At 40.7% G+C, this 14,760-nt stretch overlaps 1 protein-coding gene across 1 annotated transcript in view; it reads right to left on the bottom strand.

Moving 5' to 3' along the window:
- Positions 1-2,856: 2,856 nt before the first annotated feature.
- The window catches only part of LOC114034138 (1-phosphatidylinositol 4,5-bisphosphate phosphodiesterase epsilon-1-like), a gene marked incomplete at its 5' end in the record, with an annotated part of 125,605 nt that continues 113,701 nt past the window's right edge, over positions 2,857-14,760 (bottom strand). The window contains one exon of the mRNA XM_027849740.1: positions 2,857-6,786. The remainder of the gene's footprint in view (positions 6,787-14,760) is intronic.

A 14,760-nucleotide genomic window follows, 5' to 3' on the forward strand; every position in this document is an offset into this window, starting at 1 on the left:
TACTTTTGTTTAGTGGCCTCGTTGCTGTCTGGGTAGTGTTTTCCATGGGTAGAAAAAAAATGTCAGTGCTTTTTTTTGCAGCCAATACTTGTTTATAACCAAACAAAACTTTTTAAAATTTCAACATTAGTATTTTTTATGAAAGATGTCTCATTGAGTCTTAATATACATTCTACCATTTTTTTTAAAGCCTTAATTCTAACAGTTTCTGAGTCCCAACAGAATAACGAAGATGTCAGTCAGATTTGCCTCTGACTTGAAGCTTGAGGCATAGCTTGATCTCTGATTGACAGGCCCCCAAAATGATCATGACAGGTTCAAATTATGGGCAGAATCTAGAGGAAACTTACTAGCACTGGATGATCCTAGTGTAGCCCTACACCAAGATGGATCCACTAAAGCCTGTACTCTCTACTGGTCAGACCACAGCTAGATGTTATGTTCATTTCTCTTGGGAGTTGTTCTGTCATGCACTTGTGTCTGATTCTTTGTGACCCTGTGGACCATAGTATGCCAATACTGTCTGTGGGCTTTTCTTGGCAAAGATATTGCAGTGGTTTTGTCATTTCCTTCTTTAGTGGATTAAGGCAAACAGAGGTTAAGTGACTTGGCCAGGGTCACACAGCTAGTAAGCTAGTGTCTGAGGCCAGATTTGTTCAGTTCTAGTCCCACGTTTTAGGAGGGGTGACCAGGATGGTGACAGAATCACCATGTGAATATTGTAAGAGGATCAGATGAAGAAAGTGGGGATTTTTAACTTGGAGATATTTTGTGGGCATGTGATATTTGCCTCCAACATTTGAAGGCTGCCATGTGCAAGAGAGGTTAGATGTACTTGGACCTAGAGGGTAGACCTCAGGATGTAGACTGACTTTATATGAAGCTGTCCAAAAGTGGGCTAGACTACTCACCCACAGCTCAGAATTAACTACTTTGGTCTCACTAGAAACCTTAAAGTGGTTCTGGATGATCACTTGTTGGGGAAATTGTATTCCTTTGTCATACTATTTGGGATTTGGGATCCCTTCCCAAATGAGATTCTGTGAGACCTTATAGAAACGTGCTTAATTACTTTATTCATTTTGGATTAAGTCAAAAAAGCTTCTTTATAAGAAATTCAAGTAAGACTTTGGGGTCACCTTTGCAACAAGATGGAGGACTGGACATTTTCTCTGGTCCTCATAATCTCAAACCTCTCCCAGACAGAAATTATGCATGAAAGATAAAGCAACTTCAGCTGTTTCCATGGTCTAGGACACCCAGAATCTAAAAGAAGTTAAAAAGAAACACCCCAAAATCCAAGAACCTGACGGTCTCTGACCCTGAACTTTCTCAGCACTTCTTCCTCACTTGCCCCCATGCTATACCAGCAGACTCCAGGACACAACACAGGCTTATATCAAAACCTGTTCCTACACCTGGTCCCTCCCTCCCTTTTTCCAGTGATGGAGCTCCAGCTCCAGGTTGTAGAAGTTTCCCTGGGCTTCAACAGCCAGCTTGGCCACAGCCCTTCAGGAGCAAAAGACTGCTGGGAGTGGAAACGTGGGTGCATAAACACCAGTGCCAGGCAAAGTGACCTCTGAACTGCCGGTGCTGGAGCAGAGGAAGTGGGACAGGACAGTGCATGTGGGGGGCTGTGTAGCCCTCCACCAAGCCTAAGAAGAGCACAGCAGTCAGCTGGGGCCAGTTCTGACCACTCAGAAGTCACCTGGAGCAGAGACCTGCACTGGTGAGCCAGGAATTGCCCAGTGTGGGAGGAGGCTGAGAAGCTTCTAGTCCCCAAGGAAACCACAGTCAGAGTCAGAAGTGAGTGATAAGGAAATAGGGGTGGGGGGGCCCGCAGAAGACTAAAAGTAACAGATTTCAGGAAGAAGAAATCTCCAAGACCTTGAATATGTTAATAGATAAATCAGCAGGAAATGGCCTCCAATCTAAATAATGAGTTAAAGTGTCTAAATAAATACCAACAACATGGAGCATAGGGAAATAAGCACTAAAGCTAGTGTCAAGGGGTCAGCCTTTTTTTGGGGGGGGGGTAAAACTAGTTATGTCTGTTCCCCTCAGGTAAGGAAACAGCCAAACTTGCTTCCTCACCTGTAAAAGGCCTCCACTTGGGGCTGAGTTGATCCCTGTAATGCTTGGTGAGGTGGTCTTTGCTGTCACCTTATTAGCTCTCCATAGTCTGAGTATCCAGCTCTCTGCTATTTGCACTGTTGTGTGGGCTGGTGAATCACTGACCCAGCCTCTAGCAAATGATCTATGTTGTGGAATACACATAGCTTTCTAGTTGTTAGAGAGGTGGAAGCTGTGTGGGCAGCTATTTTTGTTTTGGTTTGTTTTTTTAATCCTGGTTCATTGTAAGTGCTTTGATGATTTGATTACAGCGTATTTCCTCAAATAACCAGATTCTTTGACTTTTTTGTGACATGCAAGTTGAGAAAGTAAACAATCTGCAAAAGATTCCTCCTTATTACAGAGCCATAGGAAGGAACCAGTCCACTTTCATCCTCTTTTGAGTTTCAGATCTCGTATTTCTTGGAATAATAAACATGTGAGTAATAAAATGTCAGAAGCTTCCTTATTCACTTAACCCTGTTTGGAGAATCCATTTCTGAGTTTGTTTCAGTATTTTTATGATTTATTAATATATTTTTATTTAATAATAAAGTTTTTCAATGAGAATATCCTAATTTTGTATTGGAAATTAATGGAAAAAGAGATAGACTGTATTAAAAATATTTCATTAATGTACAGCTTTGCATAACAGCTCATTTATGAAAGTCAATCTAAGCCCATAAACAGTTCCATAGGGGAATGGAACATCTTGCTGTATCAGACAGAGAGAAGAGGCCAACAGACATCACAAACCATTTATTTTTCAAACATATACATATACAGTTGTACTTCAAATTGGCAGAAAACAGATAAGGTGAAAAATCAGTTTTAAAATTTAATAGAAGATTCAATGTACGGAAATTTCCCAACTGTCTAAAGCCTAGTGGATGCACTTTGTGTGTGACATGTTTTGAGATGTACACCGGGAGTACAGTGTTGTCTAACTGGTATCACTCTGAATACTCTATGAGTTGTCAAAATAAGGATTACAGCAAAATAATAGGTGATAACTATTAACATATTTAAGTGTAGAGAGGCTGTGTTCTGAAACCACCTTAATTGTTCTGTTCAGTAAGGGTCGAGCACCTGTTATGAGCATAGGCCAGTGCCTCGTACAAAGGGAAAGATACACAATTGTAAGATCTGGCCCTTAGGAAGCCTAAAATATTGTTAAAACACTTTGATGTGAACCAGATAATGATGTAAAGCATTGCTCTTAAGTATAAGTGAGAAGTATGAACAAGACCTAGTGATACATTTATATTCTAGTAGGATGTAAGCCCTTTTGAGGCCAGAGACTGCATCCTTGGGTATCTGAGCACAGTACATTTCACATATATAGAGGATACTTAATGGTCTGTGAAGTTGAATTGACTTCAGGTGAGTGAGAAATTATTGTAGGGAGAGGCTTCATAGAGGAGGTGAGCCTTGAAGGATGGGTGTAGGATCTGGATAAGTTGGGAGGATGGGCACAGTCAACAGCTCAGGAAGATTCTCGGCTAGAGTGGAGGACTGATAATATAAATCCCACTGTTTTCCAACATGGAAATTAAAAGCTGACCTGGCATTGCATTTGAACTGCCCTACCATGTAAGAATTATCTTGAAATAAAGGTATCCTGGAACTGTTAGTAATATACTAAAAAGAGAAGTATTGAAATGGAATACTATATACCATTTTCATTTCTGATGAGTAATTTGAGGGGAAATGGAAAGTTCCTTCATCCTATGATGCTTATTTGTAGTGTTAATGTTGTTAATGTTCTTGGACCAGTGACACACTTGATGAATGCATTAAACTTTGGATTTTTGTAAGAAAAAAATACCCTCTAGTCTTTTTTTGGGGGGTGAGGGTGGGCAGTAGGCACAAGGTGTTTGTTCATCACAGACCATTTCATTGTTGAAGATGAAAAACTGGAAGGGGAAGGGGGTGGTGCTAGTCAGCCACAAGCATCAAGGAAAGTTCCTGGCAAATGACTGTCAGTGACTTCCTTTTGATTAAATTAGCACAAGAAGTTTAAGAATTTTGTTAAATATTTAGCTTTTTTTTAAAAGTGTGATTAAATCATTTGGGGAAAACTTTCTTTTAAGCACAAATCGTGGAAAATAGGAGGAGTCAGGCAGTGTCCCCAGTGCTACAGATGTACTACTTGTGGCCTAGGATTTAATGAGGAGTTTCCAGAGAGGCTTTGATTCCATAAAAGGCTCTCCTGTGCTTCCTGACCATTTGTCATTTGAAAAGCAAAACTAGCCTCAAGAGAGGACGCATACACAAACATTTTTCTTTATGGACTTGTACATGATCCTTGAAACTAAGGCCTTACTCAGATTTGGCCTTCATTGTTTTGCACGTGGTTATGGCTTTGTGGTGATTTTCTTAAGAGTCCACTTGTCTTTATGTTCACTTTCTTCTTATTTGCTCACACCTCACATAGGCCTGTGACCCAAATTCCTATTAGGATGAAAACACAGACCCACTCAAGTTCTGGCATCATCCATAGGAAGAAAAAACATCTTGATTTACAATGTGACATTTTTAAGTAACTTACAACAAACATTAGAGGCCCTATTCTTCAACTAGTACATAGACTCTAAGTATAACATCATTAAATGGAAAAGGGATAGCAGTTGACTTTACTGTTCAAATACTTGGTACAATTTTGCTTTTACATTTAGTCAGTTTAAGAATCTAGATAGATTAACTTAGATGTACACATTTCCTTTGTGACCCCCAACCCCCAAAACAAACAAAAAAACCAAACCACCACTCCACAAAACTATTAGGAAACTATAGGGGTACTGCATATAGTGAACACCACATATCAGATAATGAGTCCCCTACAAATACTAATAAGCAATGACTGGAATTGAACTAACAGCTTTAGTTACTACTTAATGAAGTTTGATAAGAGTTCTCTGATGAGGGATGTATTTTAAGGAATAGGTAGTATCCCTTTTTATGTTACAAAGTTAGCATCTGATGTGACTAGTATATGTGAACGTGTATATATTTTGTACCATTGAACTGCTATAGTTGGTTCTGTCCCCAAATGGAGCCAAAATTAAGCCATATGTAATAAATATTACTACAGTGTCACCATGTACCTTGGGTCAATAAATAATTTTACTTCTAAAACAGAAACCTGGAAAAACTCATCCTCCCCCCTCCCCCAGCTAAAGAGGGAAGTAGCTGGGCCTGGTGGGACTGCAGACTCACCCCTTGTCTGAGTCCTCTGCCTAAAAATGAAGATAACAGATCTGTCACTTCCTGATGGGATTATAAGAAGAGCACTGTGTAAACAGAAGGTGCTGTTGTCTTCTCCAGGTGGACAAGAACCAGTTTGGCTGATTCAGCCTTCACAGTTCATGGAGTCAGGGTGGATGACCCACAAGAGGGAATTCAGCTGTGACTGAAACATTTTGATAACTTACTCTTTGAATGAATGTGCAGAGGACACGGGGACTGACAGTCTGCTGTCCTAATCTCTTGTAAGGATTATGTAGGAGAGGTAAGTGTCTGGAGACTATATTGAGGGCTGACAAATGCAGAGCACTCTGATGAGAAGATTGGGATTCTGAAGCGTCATTTTAATGGTCTACGTTGTTGCCTTTTTTCCTGTAGGGACACTTCTTTTAAATTAGAATGGAGTCAATAGGAAAAGCAAAATTATACAAATTTCTGCTTGACAGCATGCACGAAGGTCAAGCTATGCCTTGATTTTCTCTTCTTGGATTCAGAAAAAAATGTATCGGTTGCTGATGTTCTATAGCAAAAGTTTCAAAATTTATATTTAACTTTAAACTATGTCATGGATAAATGTTTGCTATGTTTTCTGAAGTGGTATTGAAACAATTTTTGTGTTATTTTGGCAAATTTCGAATGTTCAGAATATGGTTTTTCTTATTAGGAAATTTTCTAAGAGAAACCCTAAATAATACTTTTCTAATATGAAGAAGATACAAAAGCCCATGAATAATAAATATATCACTACAATGTCAGTACATACATTGGGTCAATAAAATAAATAATTTTACTTTAAACACAGAGTTGAAAAACTAATTTTGCTAAAAATTAAGTTCCTTTTGTCAAGAGGTCAGTAGATATGTTAAATTAATTAGTGTTCTACACCATCTAAGATTTTGGGAGAATAAACTAGAAAGAAAGGGAATGGAACAGTGAGACATTCAGTGAAATGTACTCAATGTATTTGTCACTCCCTCCGACACAGAAAAGGAACTTTGACCAAGACCGAGAGTACAACCTGCAGGGAAGCCAGGCTCACTGCAGCAGCCTTGAACCTCTGAATCTGGCCTCCCGCAAAGGCTACTCTGTACAAGTCTCTCATTCTAAAAGCCATGTTCACATTTGCAATGCCGAGCAATGCCACATAGTCAAACATTGTACATGACAGACATCGATATTCTCTAAATCCACTTCTCTGCGTCAAGGAAAGTGTAAGGAGCATGGTCCTTTCTCTGATGATTGTAACCTGTGGCACAGGGCCAGATGTCCTGCTGACCTGCACAGGCCGTCCTCAGGAAGACGGAGGGGGACCAGGCAGCAAGAAGCCAATGCTGTCTCTAGGAGAAAGTCTCCATTCCGAAACTGCCCATGTACTGCCAGCTGTCTGCTTCTTGATTTCGTTTTATCCACGTAGGAAGGGCACTGCGCCTACAATTCAATGTGATGAAAGATGAAGGCCCAGAAACACTAGGAAATGTTAAAATGCCTTGGATTTTAAGTACGTGCTTCAAAGTAAGGCTCACGTCTCATCTGACCCCTGTGAGGCAGGCAGCACACAGAGAAGAGATGGTAAAATCATGTCTCAGAGAGGCTGCTGTGGACTGAGGAGGCAGGGAACGGCTAAGGGAGGAGATACCCTGTAGAGGTGGGGTTGAAAAGATGGTTATGGTTCTGCCAAGATGGCCCTTTGTGGGATTAGAACCCGTCTCCTGCCCCCTAACTGAAGGTGGGTCTCAGGACTGTTTTGGGCCTTCTCTCTCTGCTCTTGTTGGTGACTTCATCAGCCCCCAGTGGGTTCACTCCTTGCCATGCAGATGGCATGTCTAAAACATGTCTGTCTTCAATTCCCCTAAACTCACCCCTCCTACACTTAGCTCTTTCTGCTGAGGGCACCACCCTCTATCCAGTTGCCCAACTCTGAAACCTCCAAATCATCTTCAACTCTTCCCTCCCTCTTCTTTACCCCCTACCCTCAGCCAGTTAAAGTTTGTTGATTTTACCTCCAAAACATCTCTTGAATTGATGCTTTTCTCTCCTCTCACATAACCACCACCCTAAGTCAGGCCCTCATCATCTCAGAGCCGTCTCAACTGTCTTCTGCCTGCCCTTCCATCCCCACACTAGTACCAAAGTGATTTTCTTAAAACACTTCTGACCACGTTACCCCATTCAACAAACGGTTCCCTAACACCCAATTGTATACTCTTCTGCTTCCCAAATTGGTTCCAACCTGCCTTTCTGGGTGCACCAAGAGTCCAGTTAAACCAGCCTTCTTATTCCTCACACATGACATCTCTCATCTCTAGGCCTTTGCCCAGGCTGTGCTCCCCTCTGCCTAAGAAGCTCTAGTTTCCTTCCAAGCTCAAACACTGTATCCCCTCCTTGACTTCTGGAGCTTCACTCAAAATTACCCTGTATTTATTTGGTATATACTTTGCATCTACTTCAATGGTAGGTGGCACGGTGGATAGTGTATCGGGCCTGGGGTTAAAAAGAGCTGAGTTCAAATCTGGCCTAACGTCAGCTATGTGATCTTGAGCAAGTCACTTAACCTGTCTGCCTATTTCTTCAACTGTACAATGGGGACAGTAATAGCACCTACCTCCTAAGGGTGTTGTAAGGCTCAAATGAGAGATTTGTAAAGTGTGTAGCACAGTGCCTGGCACACAGTAGGTGTTTAATACATGCTCATTCCCATCTCTATGACAGGATGTAGCAAGGTCCTCAAGGGCAAGGGTTGTTCCATTTTTGCCTTAAATCCTCTGGCACCTACTAGATGCTGATTGAGTCCAGGGAGCAGGCGTGTTGGCCAACGGGCAAAGCACGAGAAGGCACAGAGCAGGCAAAGTGGAGTTTGTGCCCGAGACCACCAGGGATGCAGCTGCAAGGAGGGCGGGTAAGCACCAAAGTGTGAAAGAGAGACCCTCTGGTCTTGTCATCCTCCACAAGGGGGCAGTCATCTGTGCACGTGGCAATGAGGAGACACACTGTTTAAGAGGTGGACTTTCTAACTGAATGGACATGGCAGGCCAGAAGCTTTAAGAAAACACAGTTCATTATAATGAGACCCTCGATTCTGTCAGAAGGTCATTGGGGGGGCCCATGGTCCTGAGAGTCGTCGTGCTCAGCAGTTTGGCCTTGTTCAACCCCTGTGGTTCATTCTTTGCAACTGCGCTATTTCTTTTAAATGGGTTGTGGCCAGATGTCAGCAACAGCCTCTCTTGCCTTCTGTGCGTCCCGACTCCATCCCTTCAACATTCCGTCAACTAGCTCTAATGGATAGAGCTGGCCTTAGAGTCAACAAATTCTGTATTCGAGTTCTCCCACGGGCACCCGCCTGCTATGTGAGCAGCTGCCAACCCGCCCTGATGGTAGGGATCTCCTTGCCTAGAATCTCTCTATACTTACGAAATCATGGTGTGGTAGGTGGTGGAGACACAAAAACAAGTCTATCAAGGAGGCAGCGAGGGGGCGCCACAGTGCACAAAGCTTCCAGAGTCAGTAAGACCTGAGTTCAAATCCTGTTTCAGATACTTACTAGCCTTCTGACCTCCAGCAATTCACTTGGCCTCAGTTTGGGGAGGGAGTTGGACAGATGGTCTTTGAGGTCTTTCCTAGCCCTATATCTATGATCCTATGATCTACAGAGATAAGTGAAGTCAAGGCAACGTCAGAAAGGACAGAGCACTAACAGAAGAAATAAGGGAAGACCCCTTGGAAGAGATGGCTCCTCAACTGAGATCTGAAGGAAGAGAAGAACTGAGAGAGGCCGGATCTGCATTAGAAAGAGCTTCCTCAAAGGGAATTCTCTACATTACTATGATGACCTAGCGTTTCTATAATATTTTAAGGTTTGCAAAGCATTTTTCATGTTATCCCATTAGATCCTCACAACAGTAGGTGCTAATATTATCCCCATTTTACAGATGAGGAAACCAAGACTGACAGAGATTAAGTGACTTGCTTAGGATTACATAGCTAGAAGTGTTTGAGGCCACATTTGAACTCAGTGCTTCCTGACTCCATGTCCAGGGCTCTTACCACAGGGCCCTATGAGTAGAGGGAAGGGAACAGATGTGTGATATACTGAAGAAATAGAATGGAGAAGTTCTGGTGAAGATATTACAAAGAGAAATCAGAGGAATGTTAGGAGGTGGAGCCTTCAAGATGGCAGAGAAAAGGCAGCAACTCACCTGAGCTCTCCCTAAAACCCTTCCAAAAACTTTTAAATAATGCCATAAAACAATTCCTGGAGCAGCAGAACCCACAAGAGGATGGGATGACACAATTTTCTAGCCAAAGATAACTTAGAAGGTCAGCAGGAATGATCTGTCACACCTGGGTGAGAATGGAGCACAGTGCAGCACTGGCTGCACCAGCACAGCCCCAGGCCCAGCAAACCAGGAGCAGGCCTGGGGAGTGACTGAATCAGCAGCCAGAGCTCTCAGCCCAGACGGTAAGAAGATCACAGGGATCTCTTTGCTAGCACAGAGGCAGGATTCTGTTGCTTTGCCTCTATTCAGATCTGGGTCACAGTCCTGGGTGGCAGTCGCAGGGTGAGAAGGAGCACTAGCACAGCAGAGCCTGCGGGCACAGTGGAAGGGGGCAGAACCCTCACCACAGTTCCAGGGCAGAAGAGTGCTTGTGGTCACTCACAGACCAGAGCACAGCTCAGCAGAGTAGTAAACACACCTTTCCTTAGATCATACCACCTTGGAAGAACTGAAAACTTACAGGTCCCTAGAAGTATCTCTTAAAACAGCTGCACAAAATCCCTGAAGCTTAGGACAGTGTGCCCTCCACCCTGGAAGCAGAGCCCTACTTTAACAAAGAGTTAAAAGTCAAGAAATAGGCTGGGAAAATAAGCAAACGACAAAAAATTCCGACCATAGAAAGTTACTGTGGTAACAAGGAAGATCAAAACACACTCAGAAGAAAACAAAGTCAAAGCTCCTTCATCCAAAGCCTTCAAGAAAAACATAAATTGGTCTCAGGCTAGGGACGAGCTCAAAAAGGATTTTGTAAATCAAGTAAGAGAGGTAGAGATAAAATTGGGAAGAAAAATGAGAATGATGCAAGAAAATCATGAAAAAGAGTCAACAGCTTGGTGAAGGAGACACAAAAAAATACTGAAGAAAATAACACCTTAAAAAACAGACTAGTGGGGTAGCTAGGTAGCACAGTGGATAAAGCACAGGCCCTGGATTCAGGAGGACCTGAGTTCAAATCCAGCCTCAGACATGTAACACTTACTAGCTGTGTGACCCTGGGCAAGTCACTTAACCCCACTGCCTAACCAACCCCCCCCCCCAAAAAAAAGGCCAGGCCAAATGGTAAAGAGGTCCAAAAAGCCAACGAATAGAAGAATACCTTAAAAAGCAGAATTGGCCAAATGGAAAATGAGGCACAAAAATTCACTTAAGAAAAAAATTCCTTAAAAAGTAGAACAGGCCAAAAGGAAAACGAGGTACAAAAGCTCACTGAAGAAAATAATTCCTTAAAAATCAGAAGGGAGCAAATGGAAGTTAATGACTTATTGAGTAATCAAGAAACAATAAAACAAAACCAAAAGAATGAAAAAACAGAAAACAATGTGAAATATCTCACTGGAAAAACAACTGACCTGGTCCATAAGATATAATCTAAAAATTATTGGACTACCTGAAAGTCATGATAGACAAAAAGAGCCTAGCTATTATCTTCAAGAAATTATCAAGGAAAACTGTCCTGATATTCTAGAACCAGAGGGTAAAATGGAAATTGAAAGAATCCATTGATCACCTCCTGAAAGAGATCCCAAAATGAGAACTCCTAGGAATATTATAGCCAAATTCCAGGTCAAGGAGAAAATACTGCAAGCAGCCAGAAAGAAACAATTCAAGTATGGTGGAGTCACACTCAGGGTAACATAAGATTTAGCAGTTTTTACATTAAAGGATCAGAGGGCTTGGAATATGATGTTCCAGAAGGCAAAATAACTAGGATTACAACCAAGAATCACTTATCCAACAAAATTAAGTATAATCCTTCAGGGGAAAAAACGGATATTCAATGAAATAGAGGACCTTCAAGCATTCTTGATGAAAAGACCAGAGCTGAATAGAAAATCTGACTTCCAAATACAAGACTGAAGAGAAGCATAAAAAGGTAAACAGAAAAGGGAAATTATAAGGGACTTAATAAAGTTAAACTGTTTACTTTCCTACATGGGAAGATGATACTTGTAACTCATAAGAACTTTCTCATTATTAGGGCAGTTAGGAGTATATATATAGGTAGAGGGCACAGGTGTGAGCTGAATATGAAGAGATGATATCTAAAAAAATAAAATTAAGGGGTGAGAGAGGAATAAACTAGGAGAAAGAGAAGGGAGAGGTAGAATGGGGTAAATTATCTAACATAAAAGAGGCAAGAAAAAGCTTTTACATTGGAGGGGAAGGGGGGAAGGTGAGGGGAAGTGAGTGAACCTTACTCTTATCAGGAATTGGCTCACAGAGGGAATAACACACACACTTAATTGGGTATAGAAATCTATCTTACCCTACAGGAAAGGAGGGGAAGGGGATAAGAGAAGGGTGGTGATAAAAGGGTAGTCCAAAACAAAACACTTTTGAGGAGGGACAGGGTAAAAAGAGAGAATAGAATAAACAGGGAGAAATAGGATGGAGGGAAATACAGTTAGCAATAGTAACTGTGAAAAATTTTGAAGCAATTTTCTCTGATAAAGGCCTCATTTCTCAAACATATAGAGAACTGAGTCAAATTTATAAAAATAAGAGCCATTCGCCAGTTGATAAATGACCAAAAGATATGAACAGTTCTCAAATGAAGTAATCAAAGCTAGTCAGAACCATATGAAAAATGCTCCAACTCATTATTGATTGGATAAATGCAAATTAAAATAATTCTGAGGTACTTTCTCATACCTATTAGATTGGCTAATAGGACAGAAAAGGAAAATGACAAATTTTGGAAAGGATATGGGAAAAACGAGACAGTAATGCATTGTAAGTGGAGTTGTGAACTGATTCAACCATTCTGTAGAGCAATTTGGAACTATGTCCAAAGGGCTATAAAACCCTGCATACCCTTTGACCTAGCAATACCAGTAGTAGATCTGTATCCAAAAAGAGATAAAAAACAAAAGGAAAAAGGACCTATATGTATGGAAATATTTATAGCAGCTTTTTTCTGGTGGCAGGGAGTTGGAAATTGGGGAGATGCCCATCAGTTGCAGAATGGCTGAACAAATTGTGTGATGTGATTGTGATGAAATACTATTGTCCTATGAGAAATGATAAGCAGAATGCTCTGAGAAAAACCTGGAAAGACTTATGTGAGTTAATGCAAAGTGAATAAAGTAACAGCAATATTGTAAGATGATTAGCTGTGAATGACTTAGATATCTCAGCAATACAATGCTCCAAGACAAATCTGAAGGACTTATGATGAAAAATGCTATCCATCCCCAGACAAAGAACTAATGGTGCTGGAGTACAGATCGAAGCATACTTTTTAAACTTGCTTTATTTTTCTTGAGTTTTTTTTGTCTGTTTTCTTCTACAACATTAATAATATGGAAATGTTTTGCATGACCACACATATATAACCGATATCAAATTGCTTGCCTTCTCAATGAGGGGAGGTGGGGAGGAAGGAAGGGAGAGAATTTGGAACTCAAAGTTTTAAAATTGAATGTTAACAATTGTTTTTACATGTAATTGGGGAAAATACGAAGTAAATTAAAAAAAAAAAAAGAAATCCGTCAGACAAGTGAGGAAACGACAATCTTAAAAGGATTCATGAATTGTAAAGCTACATTTTCTTCTGTTGAAAAATTAAATTTCTATAGCAGAAGTGTAGTTTTTAAAAAAAATATTTAGCCATGTGAACAGAAATCCATGCATGTAATTTGCCTAAAATATTTATTCAGGAAGTGGTAAAAAATTATGTTAGCTATTTAAAATATGGATTTTTGGATGTAATCTAAAAACATTCCAAAAAATTTCATTCATACCAAAATGCAGAATTATACTCCACTGGATTGCTGTAACTACTATATAATATAAATAAGTAAACTGAAGAAGGATTTAGTCACTGATCAATTCTGATCAAGTCAATGAGTCTAGCAGTATTTAAAAGACCCAAATATTTGTGAAAACGAAGAGGTGCATTCCGTCAGGACTTGCCCCATTGTGCATCCCTGATGGTGGTGTTCTGATCTGATTTCAGCAGATTTATGAAAAAGACTGCAACTTCACAGGGCTGGGGGTCCCATATATTGCACAGGATTTGGTCTCAGAGCCAGAAATTTTAGGTGGTTAGACGCCATAAACTTCTCTCATGTGTATTATGTAATTAGATTAAAACTTTTCCTCCTAATAATCTCAAGAGAACACAATTTGCTTATGGGCAGCATGTTGGATGTCCAGGTTCTGGAGGGAAAATGAAACAGATAGTAGACATAGTAAAGGCAAGGGGTATGTCTGAAGTTAGATCACTGTATGATGATAATAACTCACATTTACATAGAGCTTTAAGGGTTTGTTACATATATTATTGTCTCTGATTTAGAAAACATAAACTCTTTGAGAGCTGGGATGGTTTACTTCTGGGCTTTATATGCCAGGGCCTCCTATGGTGCCTGATACCTAATAAATCATCATAAATGCATGCGAACTGAACTGGTACTCACAGTAATCCTGGGAGGTAAGTGCTATAGGTATCATCCCCATTTTATTATATTGTATTTTTAGTGAACAAAAAGTTATTTTCTCTCCCTCCTACCTCTGCTCTTTGACCCTCGGGGGAGGGGGGAAACTCTTGTAACAAATGTGTAGTCAAACAAAACAAACGCCTGCATTGGCCACATCCAAAAAAAAAAAAAAAAAGGCTCATTCTGTCCCAACTCCATCACCTCTGTGTCAGCAAATGGGTAGCATAAATTATCCCTATGTTATAGATGAGAAAACTGAGGTTGAGAAATGTTAAATGACTTGCCCAGTCAGAGGCAGGATTTGAACTCAGGCTCTTCAATCTATCACTATCTAATATGCCATTCTGACTTCCATAGAACACAACAGAAAGCCATGAAACCAGAAGCCACGCCTAGGAGACATCAGTCTCTATTCCTCCATTGACCCTGCCACAGAAGCTAACAGAAGAGCTAATAGTCTGTAATGAAGCTCTAAGAATAGAGTTAAGGAGTGGAGGAAATTGGAAAAAAATTAAAAATTGGCATGAGAATCAAAGGGATCCATAAGACTTAAAAAAAAAAAAGAATAGGATGTTAACGGGGGTTCAGCCATCATCTCCTTTTTCAGCAAAGGACATAGAATTGGAAGGTGAAGTGACTTATTCAAAGTCTCACAGAGAGTTAGTGTGGGAGCTACTCAGTCTGTC

This window comes from Vombatus ursinus, unplaced genomic scaffold, assembly GCF_900497805.2.
Source record: "Vombatus ursinus unplaced genomic scaffold, bare-nosed wombat genome assembly UNPS02008216.1, whole genome shotgun sequence".
NCBI lineage: Eukaryota > Metazoa > Chordata > Mammalia > Diprotodontia > Vombatidae > Vombatus > Vombatus ursinus.